The following is a 15,697-nucleotide window of genomic DNA, read 5'->3' as shown; positions in this document are numbered from 1 at the left end:
GGAGAAGAAAAGATTTGACTCGAAACGTCAACTCTTTTCTTCTCCGCCGATGCTGCCAGACCTGCTGAGTTTTTCCAGGTAATTCTGTTTTTGTCATGCTCCTCCAATGTCACTTTATGGTCGCCGGCTGGTTGGGACAGCACGCGTCTGGTTCCATTCTTATCTATTTAATCATAGCTGAGTATCACTTGAATGGTTTATTCTCCCACACCCGCACCATTACCTCTGGTACCTCTCAAGGACCTACACTTGGCCCTCTCTTATTTCTCATCCGCCTGCTGCGCCTAGTGCCATCATCCAAATGCACAGCATTAGTTTTCACAGGTACACTGACAACACATAGATCTAACTCATCACCAACTTTCTCAACTCCTCCAATAAATTATTAAACTGTAAGTTTGCAAGTCATTATCTTCAATCCTTGCTCCAAACTCTGTTCCCTAGCTATCGACTCCATCCCTCTTCCTGGTAACAGTCTGAAACCTAAACCAGACTATTTTTAAAGAAATACAGGAAATGATGGAAATACTTAGCAGGTCTGGTAGCATCTGTGGAGAGAGAAATAGAGTTAAGTTTCAGGTTATGATCTTTCATCCGAGCTATCTGCAACCTAGGTGTCACATTAGACCCTGGGATGGGCTTCCCACCATATGTCCATGACATCACTAAGGTCACCTATTTCCACCTTCCTAAGATCGGCTGACTTTGCCCTGCCTTAGCTTATCTGCCACTGAAATCATCAATCATGCTTTTGCTACATAATAAGTTAAGAAATAGGAGCAGGAGTAGCCATATGGCCCCTCAACCCTGCCCAGCCATTCACTACAATTATGGCTGATCTTCTACTTCAACTCCACTTTGCTGCCAGCTCCCCATATCCCTTGATTCCCCGAGAGACTAAAGATTCATCTAGCTCAGCCTTAAATAAACTCAACAATGGGACATCCATAGCCCTCTTGTGTGCAAATTTTCCAACATTCTTTATTGAAGGAGGGATACACGTGCATTGGGTGAAGCTCAGAGAATGTTCGCTTGGTTGATACCTGGGATGAAGGGCTTGTATTATGAAACAAACTAGTGAACCTTCTCTGTACTGCCTCCAAGGGAAGTATGGTGACTGAAATTGCACAAAGCATCCCATCTGTGGTCTCACCAAAGCCTTGCACAATTATAAGGACACTAATAACATACCAGAAATGTTGAGGAACACAGGGTTTAGTGAGAGGGGGGAACTGAAAGAAATCAGTATTAGTAGGGAAATGGTATCGGGGAAATTGACGGAATTGAAGGCCGATATATCCCCAGGGTCTGATAATCTACATCCCAGAGTACTTAAGGAAGCGGCCCTAGAAATAGTGGATGCATTGGTGGTCATCTTCCGAGATTCTATAGACTCTGGAACAGTTCCTACAGATTGGAGGGTAGCTAATGTAACTGCACTATTTAAAAAGGGAGGCAGAGAGAAAGCAGGGAATTATAGACCAGTCAGCCTGATGTCGGTAGTGGGGAAAATTCTGGTGTCCGTTATAAAAGATTTAATATTTAAGCACGTGGAAAACAGTGGCAGAATCAGACAGAGTCAGCATGGATTTATGAAAGACAAATCATACTTGACAAATCTACTGGAATTTTTCGAGGATGTAACTAGTAGAGTTGATGAGGGGGAACCAGTGGATGTGGTTTATTTGGACTTTCAGAAGGCTTTCGACAAAGTCCCATATAAGAGATTGGCGTGTAAAATTAAAGTGCATGGGATTGGGGGTAGTGTATTGAGATGGATAGAAAACTGGTTGGCAGACAGGAAACAAAGAGTAGCAATAAACGGGTCTTTTTCCGAATCGCAGGCAGTAACTAGTGGGGTACCGCAGGGATCGGTGCTGGGACCTCAGTTATTCACAATATCTTTTTGATTTTGATGAGGGAATTAAATGTAATATCCCCAAATTTGCAGGTGACACAAAGCTGGGTGGGAGGGTGAGCTGTGAGGAGGATGCAGCGATGCTTCAGTGTGATTTGGACAAACTGAGTGAGTGGGCAAATACATGGCAGATGCGGTATAATGTGGATAAATGTGAGGTTATCCATTTTGGTAGCAAAAACAGGAAGCTAGATTATTATCTGAATGGCAATAAATTGACAGAGGGGAGTGTGCAACGAGGCCTGGGTATCCTTGTACACCAGTTGCTGAAGGCAAGCATGCAGGTGCAGCAGGTGATAAAGAAGGCAAATGTATGTTGGCCCTCATAGCCAGAGGATTTGAGTAAAGGAACAGGGATGTCTTGCTGCAATTGTACAGGGCCTTGGTGAGACCACGCCTGGAATATTGTGTGCAGTTTTGGTCTCCTTATCTGAGGAAGGATGTACTTGCTATGGAGGGAGTGCAGCGAAGGTTTACCCGACTGATTCCTGGGATGGCGGGAACGACATGTAAGGAGAGATTGAGTCGATTAGGATTATATTCGCTAGAGTTCAGAAGAATGAGGGGGGATCTCATAGAATCCTTTAAGATTCTAACAGGACTATAGACAGGGTAGATGCAGGAAGGATGTTCCCGATGGTGGGAGAGTCCAGAACCAGGGGTCACAGTCTGAGGATCTGGGGTAGACAATTTAGGACTGAGATGAGGAGAAATTTCTTCACCCAGAGTGGTGAGCCTGTGGAATTCGTTACCAGAGAAAGTAGTTGAGACCAAAACATTGTATGTTTTCAAGAAGGAGTTAGATATAGCTCTTGGGGTGAAAGGGATCAAAGGGTATGGGGAAAAAACGGGAGCAGGCTATTGAGTTGGATGATCCGCCATGATCATAATGAATGGCGGAGCAGGCTCGAAGGGCCGAATGGCCTACTCCTGCTCCTAGTTTCTACAACAAGACAGCCCTGTTCCTGTGGTCCAATCTCCTTGCAACAAAGGCCAACAGGCCTTTTGCCCTCATGATTTCTTGTTGTACTACTTGCAAGCTAACTTTCTGCATTCCTTGTACGAGAACAACTATGTTTCTCTGAACATCAACATTACAAGTTTTTACTACCAAAGTGAATAACTTCACATTTTTCCATATTATACATCATTTGTCACTTTGTTGCCCATTCACTTAAACTGTTCTATATCCCTTTGCAGTCTCTTCGTGTTCCTTCAAGATTTACGTTCCCTTGATGTTTGTAATGTCAGCAAACATAGATGTATTTCCCTCTAAATCGTTAATATAAATTGTAAATAGCTAAGGCCCCAGCACTGATCCGTGTGGTGCTCCAGTAGCTGCAACATGCAAACTTGAAAATTCCCTATTTATCCCTACATTCTGATTACACTCCATTTACCAATCCTCTATCCATGATAATGAAATATTTCTAACTTCATGCACTGTTTTGTTGCATATTAACCTTTTCAAATGTCTTTTGGAAATCTGAGAATACGACATTTGCTGATTCCCTCTTATCCACCCTACTGTACCCTAAGGAGTAAGTGGTATGGAAACCAGCTCGATAGAGCACAGTTTCAACACAGTACTGAACTCGGGAATTTTGCAAGAGAGGGAATTTGGCAGTGAGGAAAGAGGTACTGTTCTGGCCTTTTACAGAACAAGTAGCGGTCCAAGACAGGGACCGAGAGATAGTGAAAGCTGAAGTCCAGAGGCATTAATTAGGTAAGCAGGTAGGTGATTGGTTGGTGAGTTTTACAGTTTCTTTATTTCTCTAAACTGGAGCAGTAGTTTAAACAAGTACCGGGCAGGTATAAGTACCATGTTAAATTTATAGCTTAACATGTTAAACTCCTTAACATAACTACAAATAATTGAGTGATATTTCTAAACTTGAAACCATAATTAAACAAAATTCAATAAAGATGGCAAGGCAGGTGATGTGTTACAGCTGTACCATGTGGGCGCTGGTGGACATCAATGTGATTCACAGCAATCTAATCTATAGTAAGTGCCTGCAGCTCAAGGGACTTTGGCTCAGAATTGATGAGCTGGAGTCTCAGCTGCGGATTCTGCAATGCATCAGGGATGGGGACAACTACCTGGACACCTTGTTCCAGCAGGCAGTTACACCCCCTTAGGTTAGGTACTTCAGATATGGTCCGTGATCATGGAGGCTGTAACTACAGGGGTCTCGCCTGCCAGCTGGAGAAACGGTGAGAGACCTGTGTTGCTCCTTTGGGGAAGGCCCACTGAATAACGAGCCAATCAGGCAGTTCAGAGGCCAGCAGCTGGTCTTCCACAACATCAGGACCTTGGGGGCAAGAAGGTACACCAGCTGAGGCCAGCAGCTCTTTTGCTGGGGAAGCAGTGGCTGCTGTTGGAATGACAGCTACCAGAGGCCCAGGATCAAGGACTGACTCAGGCCAGAGGTAAGTAACAGTGGGAGGGGTTTCATGAGCTGGGGATTATGGGGAATGGGGTCGACAGCAAGGGCAGAAGGGTGGCTCTCAGCACCCTCCCCCCCACCCACTTCCTGATTCCAGTTCCCTCAATCAGGCATTGAGTGCCTTTGAATGAGGGACCCCATTCCCCACACCCGCCACTAAACTACCCCCCACCTCCCCCGACCCAGGGAGACTACAAACAACCTGCCAGGGTTTTCTGTTTGTGCTGTCCGCATAGCAACAGGTCTGCCCACTGCTGGGTTAATACTAGTGATGGCAGTAAATGAGGCCCTTAATTTTACCTTAATGCTCAGTTAAGGGCCTCAACTGGCCAACCATGGGCCTTCTTGCCATGGGCCTTCCTGCCATGGACCTAGTCAGCTTGAAGGTGGCACTCACCACTATCCAAATGCCCTCTCTGCCTCCAAACTCATGATGAGGAGTGAGGGCATAAAATTTTGCTTTAACAATGAGGCAGGTATGGGGATCCAAAAGGTAGCACTGGAGGAACCTCAGCCCTTGCATTTATCTAACAGATTCAAGGTTCTTGCAGCTTATGTGGATGAGAGCAGAGGCTGCAGGGAGGATGAGGAAACTGAGTGGTACAGGGAGCCATTCAAGTGGGAGGAATAAAAATGGATGCAGTAGTAATAGGGGGAAGTATAGTTATGGGATACTATTCTCTGCAACCAAGAATGTGAGAAGATTATGATATCTGCCTGATGCCAGGGTTAAGGACATGTCCTTGGGGCTGGATAGGAATTGAGAGTAGGAGGGGAAGGATTCAGTTGTTGTGGTCCATGTGAGTACCAATGACATAGGTAGGACTAAGCAAGTTGTTCTGCTAAAGGAGCATGAGCAGTTAGGGGCTAATTTAAAAGAAACATTTAAAGAAAGGAAGAAAAAGAAAGGATGCGGCGTAGCTCTGTTAATGAAGAATGGGATCAGTGCAGTGGTGAGAAATTATCTTCACTCAGAAGATCAGGATATAGAATCAGTTTGGGTGGAATTAAGAAATAGCAAGGGAAAGGAGTCACCGGTGGGAGTAGTTCATAGGCCTCCTAACAGTAACTACATTATAGGACAAAGTATACATCAAGAAATAGCAGGAGCATGTAAGCACTGGAGGAGCCTCAACCCTTACATTCATCTAACAGGTTCAAGGCCCCTGCAGCTTACGTGGAAGAGAGCAGAGGCTGCAGGGAGGACGAGCAAACTGAGAGGTACAGGGAGCCATTCAATTGGGAGGAATAAGAATGAATGCAGTAGTAAAAGGGGGCAGGATTGTTATAGGATACTGCCATAATTGTGGCTGATTTTAATGGTAAATTTTTAAAAAATTCTTAAGTTTTTTTTAACTATCTCTAATGTTTCAAACTTCTCATTGCTGTTACGAGATTGTGGTGGAGGATGGGGGTTGGAAGACAGCGCTATCAGGGGGGAGGGTGAGCATTGTTGAGAGAGGTGTGAACATTGTTGGGGCTATGGGGAGTGGTGAGCATTGTCAAGAGTGCAGGAGGGTAAGTACTGCCATGATGGGGTGGGGGGTGGGGGAGTGAGCATTGTTGAAAGGGGGTGTGAGCATTCTTGGGGGTGCGAAGTGATGAGCATTATTGGGATGGCTGTAAACATTGTCAGGGGTGTGGGAGTGAGCAATTTCAGTAGGGGTGTTGAGGGGTGGTATGCCTTGTCAAATGTACAGGAGGAGCAGTGAGCATTGTTGGGAGAGGTGTGCGAGGAGGTGAGCATTCTCGGGAGGGGTATATGCATTGTCATGGATGCTGAGAGGGTGGACATTGTCAGGAGAAGGGGTGGGGTAATGAGTATTGTTGGGGGTGTGGGGGATGAGCATTGTCGGAGGGGCGGGGAGCAGGTTTTACGACTTCCTGACACAGCTCCTGCTGTTAATCACTCCCCTATGCTTGAGAATAAAAATGGGAGAAAGATTGGTGTAAATACTTGGATTGTTATAGGGCATCAAACCCGAATCTCCGACACCAAGGACAGTGGTGGAGACATTCTCAGAGGGTCCAGAAATCATAATTCTGCCTATTGGAAGTTTAAAATTCCAAGGTAAAACACTGCACATGTGTGCAGATCAGGATTTCCTCAGGGTCTTGTCGGAAGGCTATACCCCTTTAATTTTGAAAATATGATTTTTCAACTTTTAACTGACTGGAAATTTTGCAATTTGAAATGAGACAGAACAAACTACTGAAAAATGCAAGGCCACCCTCCATGGTGAAAATGAAAAAGCAAACAAGATACCCTCTGGCGAGTGTGAAGAAAGGGATATTTCCTATAATTCAATGGATTAGTATCTGTCGAAATCCATCTCTGCCTAAGGAAGAGAAACTAAAATTCAAAGTGTTGGATAATGAAACAATGGCTGCCATAGTCAGACCCACCCAAAACTACTTGGAATTACACAACAGGTGAACTATTTCAGGCCAGGCTGCAGCCACAGCAGAGAGATTGCAAGAAAGACTTCAGCAGAAGAGACGGGCTGAAAACTCTGTCTCTCTCTCTCTCTTTTTGGAACAAGTGTATTAACCAGTTCAGAAGATAACTTTACTAGAAATCTATGAGCGAACAGAGATCCCATAATAATTGCAACATCCCCTACATCTGGCTGCGTCCATGAAACCCAACTATTCCAAATCGGATGTAACATTTAATAATCTACGCCTCAAGGACAAGCAAAGGACTCTTAACAGTATATTCTTTTAACTTCCCTTATTGGACTCTAACTTCCCTTATTCCTGGTACCTGTCTTTGTGACATCGCATTTTTATTATTTTTATCTTGGGTTTAGTGGTTAATAAATTTGTTCTTTCTTCAACTCAAGAAAACCTTGTTTGATTGGCTGCTTATTGCTCACTGCATAAATAGTTAAATACATTTGGATTCGAAAAAGGCATATCCTCGTGAAAAAGAAACTTAAACCTTTGTTGTGACCAATGGAGGAGGCTGAATAGAGGAGAGCTAATTCACTCCTTCTCACCTGGTCATAACAGTCCTGATGTGTAACAGCAGTGAATGTCTCACCATTCGCCGCTGTTGCCACTGGAAGATCCAGGCCATTGTCTCTTACCTGGATGATCACATAAAGAAAATAGTCAGCAGAAATTTACATTTATGAAGGAAGGAGTTTCAGGTCAGTTCTGAATTGAAGAAAGCAAAAGCATTCAATGTTTTTTTCTTCTTGGCAGCAATGCCAAAATCAAAGCTGTTAACAATTATTTTATGAAATGGTTTTAAATTTAACCTTAGAATGACATTGAGCAATGTTTAAAGCTTTCACATGAAATGTACCAGATTGTCTGAGATGTGTTTTTCACTTCTTCTCACTATTTAATTTCTTCTCCATAACTATGTCATAAGTGAAAGGATTACGGGAACTGACAAATCCTTTATCTGCCTTTTTGCCTTAAAATGGCTTTTCTGACAACCAACAACCAACAACTCAGAGCAGTGCTAAAAATTCAATTATTCCTTAAATATTCTTTGAGGAAAATTGAATCAATACAAAGTTTAAATTGATTGCACTTCGGCTGATTGTCAAAAGGACTTGCACTCGAAGCCCTATTCCATTAGTTCTTGCTCCAGTGAGCTATAAGTTAATGCAAAAGGAAAATCTGGACAGTGAAAGTTTTTGTACTAGATACTTCTCCTTTGAATGCAATCTTCTGATTCTGTGGCCTAGAAATTGGATCCAGTGCAGTTCATGCTGCACATGCATCCGGGTAAGTGCAGAATTATGAGAAATGGGTCTGCCTCATTAGAGTATTAAAGGTGAGCTGCAGAAGCCAGTGACAGCTGCAGAGGTGGATCACTGGTCCTGGGAAGCATCCAGATTTGCCAGCTAATACAACTGCTGACATTGTACGGAGAATCTAGGGAAAGAAACAATCAGCAAGCAGTGACCAGCAGCAGCCTGGGAGGAGGGCTCCTGCTCCTTGTAAAGTCAGATGAAAAAAGTCAAAACTTAAATTCCCAATGGCAACCTTTAAAAACCACTGGCTTGGCTAACGCTCCCCTGAAAATAATTATCATAGCCTGAACCGTGCATGCTGTGATCATGCCCAGTCCAATTCTGAAAAGTGATTCTCAAATATGGTGTGAGGATCCCTATTTATATATACCAAGGGTATTGCACCTGTTTTAGGCATGCCCTGAGGTGAGAAGCAGCCTTTAATCATATGGTAGGTGATATGTGGAATCATTGTTCACATTCTCCCTACCACATTGGATCCTTGGGCATCCATGTTACCCCTGAAAAATTGGCACAGCAAAATCCAATTTCAAAGCCTGTGATTTTTTTGTGTGCCAGACATACCGAAATGCCAGTCTCCATTGATGTCCATGGAGGTACTCAGAGAAACATGCCATTTCCAATTAACTTACATCACTGGGACAGTTAAGGAGAGAAGAATATTGAAAATGGCTGATCTCCATGGGGCTGTTACAATGTCTCCCCCTGCCTCCACATCAATTAAGATCAACAACAAGATCTTGGAAAACGTGGACCATTTTCAGTATGCAACCTCCACTCAACGAAGACAGACATAGATGATGAAATTCATCATCGCCTCTAATGTGCCAGCTCAACCTTCAGCCAACTGAAGGAAAGAGTATTTGAGGACCATGATCTGAAACGCGAGACAAAGATCATGGTTGACTGGACAGCAGGAATCCCTGTGCTCCTATATGCTTTGGAGACTTGGACAACGTACAACAGGCACTTAAAGCACTGGAGCGGTACCACTAATGGTGCCCTTGCAAGTTCTTACAAATCCAGTGGCAAGGAAGTCCAAAAGCAGTGTCCTTTCCCAAACCAACCTGCCCAGCAGTGAAGTGCTAATTGTGGACGCGGTGGCATAGTGGCATTGTTACTGGACTGGTAATCCAGAGATCTAGGGCCTAGCTCTTGGGACCTGGGTTCAAATCTGGTGGAATTTTAATTCAACAAAAATCTGAAATTAAAAGTCTGACGATGACCATGAAACCATTGTCAATTGTCGTAAAAGCCATCTGGTTCACAAATGTCCTTTAGGGAAGGAAATCTACTGTCCTTACTTGGTCTGGCTTACATGTGACTCCAGAGCCACAGCAATGTGGTTGGCTCTTAAATGTCCTCTGAAATGACCTAGCAAGCCACTCAGTTGTATCAAACACTAGAAAGTCAAAAAGGAATGAAACCAGACAGACCACCCGGCATCGACCTAGGCACGGAAATGACAATGGCAAACCTAGCCCTATCAACTCTAAAAAGTCCTCCTCATTAACATCTGGGGGCTAGTGCCAAAATTGGGAGATCTGTCTCACGGACCAGTCAAGCAGGAGCCTGACACACTCACACTCACAGAATCATACATTCCAGATAATGTCCCAGACAAAACCATCAGCATCCCTGGGTATGTCCTGTTCAACCGGCAGGCCAGACCCAGCAGAGGTGATGGCACAGTGGTATACAGGCAGGAGGGAGTTGCCCTGGGAGTCCTCCACATTGACTCCGGACCCCATGAAGTCTCATGGCATCAGGTTAAACATGGGCAAGGAAACCTCCTGCTGATTACCATGTACCGCACTAACCCCGCACCCTGCCCCCCACCTTAGCTGATGAATCAGTGCTGCTCCATGTTGAACACCACTTGGAGGAAGCACTAAGAGTGGCAAGGGCATAGAATGTACTCTGAGTGGGGACTTCAATGTTCATCACCAAGAGTGGATCAGTAGCACCACCACCCAAGCTGCTGAGTCCTAAAGGACATAGCTGCTAAACTGGGTCTGTGGCACGTAGTGAGGGAAACAACAAGAGGGTAAAACATACTGGACCTCATCCTCACCAACCTGTCTGCCGCAGATGCATCTGTCCATGACAGTATCGGTAGGAGTGACTGCCACACAGACCTTGTGGAGATGAAGTCCCGCCTTCACACTGAGGATAGCCTCCCATTACCATTATGCTAAATGGGATAGATTTCAAACAGATCTAGCAACTCAAGACTGGGCAACCATGAGATGCAGTGGGAAATCCGCAGCAGCAGAATTGTACTCAACCACAATCTGTAACCTCATGGCCTGGCATATTACCATTACCATCAAGCCAAGAGGTCAACCCTGGTTCAATGAAGAGTGCAGAATAGCATGTCAGAAGCAGCATCAGGTACACCTAAAAATGAGATGTCAATCTGGTGAAGCTACAAAAGAGGCCTACTTGCGTGCCAAATAACATAAGCAGCAAGTGATAGACAGAGCTAAATGCTCCCACAACCAATGGATCAGAACAAAGCTCTGCAGTCTTGCCACATCCAGTCGTGAATGGTGATGTGCAATTAAACAATTCACTGGAGGAAGAGAAGGCTCCACCATTATCCCCATATTCATTGATGGAGGAACCTAGAACTTCAGTGCCAAAGTTAAGGCTGAAACATTTGCAGCAACCTTCAGCCAGAAGTGCCGATTGGATGATCCATCTCAGCCCCTTCTGGAGGTCCCTAGTCCTAACCCTAACAGCACAGATCAAAATCAAAATCCTGGAACTCAATTTCTAATAGCACTCTGGGAGTACCTACACCTCATGGACTGCAGCGGCTTAAGAAGGCAGCTCACCACCACCTTCTCAGGGGCAATTAGGGATGGGCAATAAATGCTGGCCTAGCCAGCAATGTCTACATCCCATGAACAAATGAAAAAACAATCACTGAAAACCAGTTCCGCTGGGCAGGACATGTTGTTTGTATGTCTGACACTAGAGTCTTGAAGCAATTGTTGTACTTGGAACTCGTTCAAGCCAGGAGGACAGCAGAAACGCTTTAGGGATATCCTCAAAGCACCTTGAAGAGTTCAAACATCCCCACCGACTCATGGGCGATCCTGGTCTGTGAGCGAGCAAAATGGAGAAGGCACCGAACACATGGAGAGACTTTTTGGGAATGTGCAGAGGCAAAATTGAGGTGTCAAAAAACACACAAACCTCCAAACAACTTCATGCACCACCTGCCCCACAGCTGGCTAAGTCTGCAGATTGCATATTGGACTTATCAGCCATCTCAGAGTTCATTGAACCAGAGCAAGTCATCCTTGATCCCAAGGGACTGCCTAAGAATAAGAAGTTACAAACACATTTCTTTTTCAAGTTACATATGTAATTCTGCTTAAGGTGATAGTGATTGAGGTCACAGAGAGGTGAAAGGGAATACATTGAACAAAAAGCCCTCCACCTACACTTCCCATGTGAAGAATGCTGATCTTTGTTACATTACTTGTGAAAACACTGTGTTACTTCCACTAGTCAGAATTGAAGGCTGAGAAATGCTAGTTGCTCGCATTACAAAGCAGGGAAGAAGATTGAACGTGGCTTCTTTCTATGAGGCTGATCTAACAAGTATAGTGTGCATATTTCTGTCATAGAGATGGGGAGGGGAGTATTTTGAGCAAAGGAGTATGTGGTGCTGGAGGTCTGTGTATGCTTACTCAGATGCGACTAATTTGTGCTGCAGTATGCTGCCATTTCATTTTGCTCTGATGGAAAAGAACAGACAGATATTTTGATTGGTCAGTTCTTTTCAATCAAAATAATGGTACTCCAAGTATGAGCTAACCAAGATTCTATAAAGTTTAACATGACTTCTCTGCTTATCAATTCAATCCCTCTAGAGATGAACCCCAGTGCTGTGTTTGTTTTCTTTAATTGCCTTATTAATCTGTAATGCTTCTTTTAGTGATTCGTGTATCTGTACTACCATATACCACTGCTCCTCGACCCCATCTGGACACTTAAGGAGGTGTTTTATGCTCTCCCCCATGGTTAGTTTGGAGGTGGGGAGGGCAATTAATCAGGCAGGATAATGGCGGATGGGGACTCTGCTGCCTTCTTGCCTTCATCCCAATTAAGTCCGTGGCAGCCTGCCTGTGGATGGCCTTCCCGCCCTGCTGCCAATTTAGGCCCTTAAGAAGCAATTAGTGCTCAATTAAGGGCCTCATCTTGCCACCACTGGTATTAACCCAGAGGTGGGTGAGCCTGTCACCAAGCGGAGAGCTTGACATGCAACCTATGCGAGGTTGATTGTGGTCTCCTGAAAGTGGGGGGAGGGGGGTCCCTCATTCAAATGCACTCAATGTCTGATTGAGGAATCCAGCATTGGGAAGGAAGTGGGACCTGCTGAGAGCCAACCTCCTTGCCCTTGGTGCTGACACCCCCTACACCTCACTCCCCTTCCAACACCAATTACTTCTGGCTTGAATCACTCTGAAATCCTGGACTTTGGTTGGATGTCATTCCAGCAGTAGCTTCCGCCTTCCCATTGGTGCTGCTAATTAGCCAGCAGCTCTCAGTGGGCAGCATTTCTGCATCTGGGATCCTGATCTGTGGAAGGCCCGCCAATGACTTCTCAACTGCTCGATTGGCATGTAATGCCCACAATGAGTTCAGAGCCTGGAGTAGACCATATGATCAGACGAGAAGGTGCAGAGTGGAAATCCTACTGCCTTTCCATCTCTAACCGATCAAGTCCTGGGTGGGAATGTTTGCAGCTGGCCTTCCCACCTGGAGGCCAATTGAGGCTGTTAAGTGGCCGCTTAAGGGCCTCACGTCACCACTACTGGTGTTCAACCAGAGGTGGGTGGGGGCCTCGGCATCTGAGGAAGCCGCCCAGAAAACCCTATCAGATTTGCCAGCAGCCTATCGGAGAGGGGAAGGGTTTCTCATTCCAGGGCACTCTGTGCCTGATCAAGGGAATCAGCATTGGCCCCACAGGAAACCACTCTAGTCTCCTTGCTTCCAACTTCCCTCCCGGTAACACACACACCCCCCCTGCCACCACCCCCCCCAACCCCGCTACTGATCTCCATCCCACCCACACTCACTTCTATCTGGAGGTCCATCGGTGATCCTCATGGTAGACCCCAATGTAGTACTGGCAATGGCCACCACTCCCGGTAGTGTTGCCAGTAGTGGAGAATTGTTGGTCACTGACTGACAGGCAGCTCCCAATGGTGAGATTTCTGCCCCATTGGGGGCTTAATTCTGTGGGAAGCCCAACGATGCCCAGGCAAGTGTCTGCTTGGAATTAAATAGTGTCGGGCCTCCTGGAGAAATGCAACACCGGGTTCCCACCCATTCTCCAATGTCATCCACCTTAAATCCCAGCCTTAATTTCCAATGAATATATGGCCTCCTCATTCTTCCTCCAAAATGTACCACCAAATATCTACTTGTAATGACATTCATTTATCAATTACCAGTTTTCAACTTTATTAATGCCTTCTTATATTTTGTCACAGTCCTCCACTGTATTAACTATATCCTCCAATTTCTGACATCCTGGAAAATGCTGGAATCTATTATTAAGGATGCACATTGCACGCAGAAAAGGATAATATAATCATACAAAGCCATCATGGTTTTAAGCAAGTGAGATCTTATTTGGCATAATTATTAGAGTTTTTTGAGGATGTAACTGGTAGGGTAGACAAAAGGGAAACCAGTAGATGTAGTATACCTGGATTTCCAAAACGTACTTAATAAGGTGCCACACAAAAGGCTAATACACAATTTAAAGGCTCATGGAGTTGGAGGTAATATATTAGCATCAATAAAAGATTGGTTAATGGAAAGGAAGCAATGAGTAGAGATAAAATGGGCATTTTCAAGTTGGCAGGCTGTGGCTAGCAGGGTGCCACAAAGATCAGTGCTGGGGCCCCGGCTATTTACAATTTACTTAAACCAAGAGCCCGAGAGTAATGTATCTATGTTTGCTGATGATGCAAAGCCTAGTGGGAATGTAAGCTGTAAGGAGGACACTGCACAGGCTAAGGGAATGGGCAACAAGGTGTAGGTGGAGTATAATGTGAGGAAAGTGTGAGGTTATTTACATTGGTAATAAGAATAGAAAAGCAGAATATTATTTAAAAGGCATCAATCTTGTAAATGTTGATGTTCAGAGGAACTTGGGTGACCATACAAAGAACGCAGAAAGTTAGCATGCAGGTACAGTTAGCAATTAAGAAGGCAAAAGGCATGTTGGCCTTTAATGCAAGGGGTGTGGGGTACAAGAACCAGGAAGCCTTGCTAAAATTGTGCAGGGCTGTGGCGAGACCAAATCTTGATTACTGTGTGTATTTTGGTCTCCATATTTAAGGCAGGGAAGGGCATTAGAAACAGTACAGTGAAGATTCAACACTAGATTGGTCTCTGGGATGAGAGGATTGTCTGTTGATGAGAGGCTGAGTAAATTGGTCCCATATTGTCTGGAGTTTAGAAGAATGAGAGAGGATCTTATTGAAACACACAAGATTCTGAAGGGACTTGACAGGGTAGATATTGAAAGGTTGTTTCCCCTGACTGGGGGATGGGGAGCACACTCAGGATAAGAAGCCGATCATTTAGAACTGAGATGAGAAGAAATTTCTTCCCTGAAAGGGTTGTGAATCTTTGGAGTTCTCTATGCCAGAGGTTGTGGATGCTCTATCATTGAGTATATTTAAAGCTGAGGCAGACATATTTTTGGTCTCCCAGGGAATCAAAGGATATGGGGAATTGGTAGGAAGGTGCAATTGAGGCTAAAGATCAGCCATAATCGTACTGAACGGTGGAGCAGGGTTGACCGGCCGTATGGCCTACTCCTACTCCAATTTCTTATGTTTTTATTATCTTCTGAATTCTGAGTCCAAATCATTTTGTAAAGGGTAAACAACAATGGCCCCAGCACAGTTTCTTGTGGAACATCACTTTCCACCTTTTCTGTCTGAGTAACTAACTTTCATCCCTGCTCATTGAGTGGAATAAAAGTTGGGGGGGGGTGCAGATGGCAGGCCCTCCCCAACAGTAACAATGTTGGCGTGGAGCCAACATGCCATAAAGCGCTGCAGGGCAGATTAATGAGGACCAAATGCAACTTCCGCCCCTCACTGGGGAGAATGTCCCGCCCTTTACAGCTGCCAGCCAATCCGATTGGCCACCAGCTCCATCGGCCCTGGTAGCACCACAAAGGCATCAGTGGCCACTGCCAGGGCTGCAGAAGAAGGGGAAGAAAACCAACGCCCATGGACTCCTGGAGTAGGTATGTCCAGGGTCTTGGGCCAGTAGGGTTTGGGTAGGTTAGGGAGACAGATGGGGTGGGAGGGGGATGGTTTTAAGGGAGGAAGTGGGTAGGAAGAAAGCGGGGTTTTGACTTTAAGGGGGCCACCCTGCGATCAACAAAGGACACCCTCTGAAGAAGGACCCCTGCCTTCCTTCCTGTCCTAAAAACATTTCAGTGAAAAAAATCAGGCTGCCCATTCCCACGACAAACATTTTCTGAAGAAGAGTCATATGGACTCAAAACG

At 45.1% G+C, this 15,697-nt stretch overlaps 1 protein-coding gene across 1 annotated transcript in view; it reads right to left on the bottom strand.

Annotated features, from left to right (window-relative positions):
* LOC121276785 (solute carrier organic anion transporter family member 4C1-like) overlaps positions 1-15,697 on the bottom strand; it is a 225,219-nt gene that overhangs the window by 37,659 nt on the left and 171,863 nt on the right. The gene's annotated exons all lie outside the window — the stretch shown is intronic.

The sequence above is a fragment of the Carcharodon carcharias genome, chromosome 4 (genome assembly GCF_017639515.1).
Source record: "Carcharodon carcharias isolate sCarCar2 chromosome 4, sCarCar2.pri, whole genome shotgun sequence".
Taxonomy (NCBI): Eukaryota; Metazoa; Chordata; class Chondrichthyes; order Lamniformes; family Lamnidae; genus Carcharodon; species Carcharodon carcharias.
Note: the sequence above shows the minus strand (reverse complement) of the source record. Positions and strands in the feature narration are given on the sequence as shown.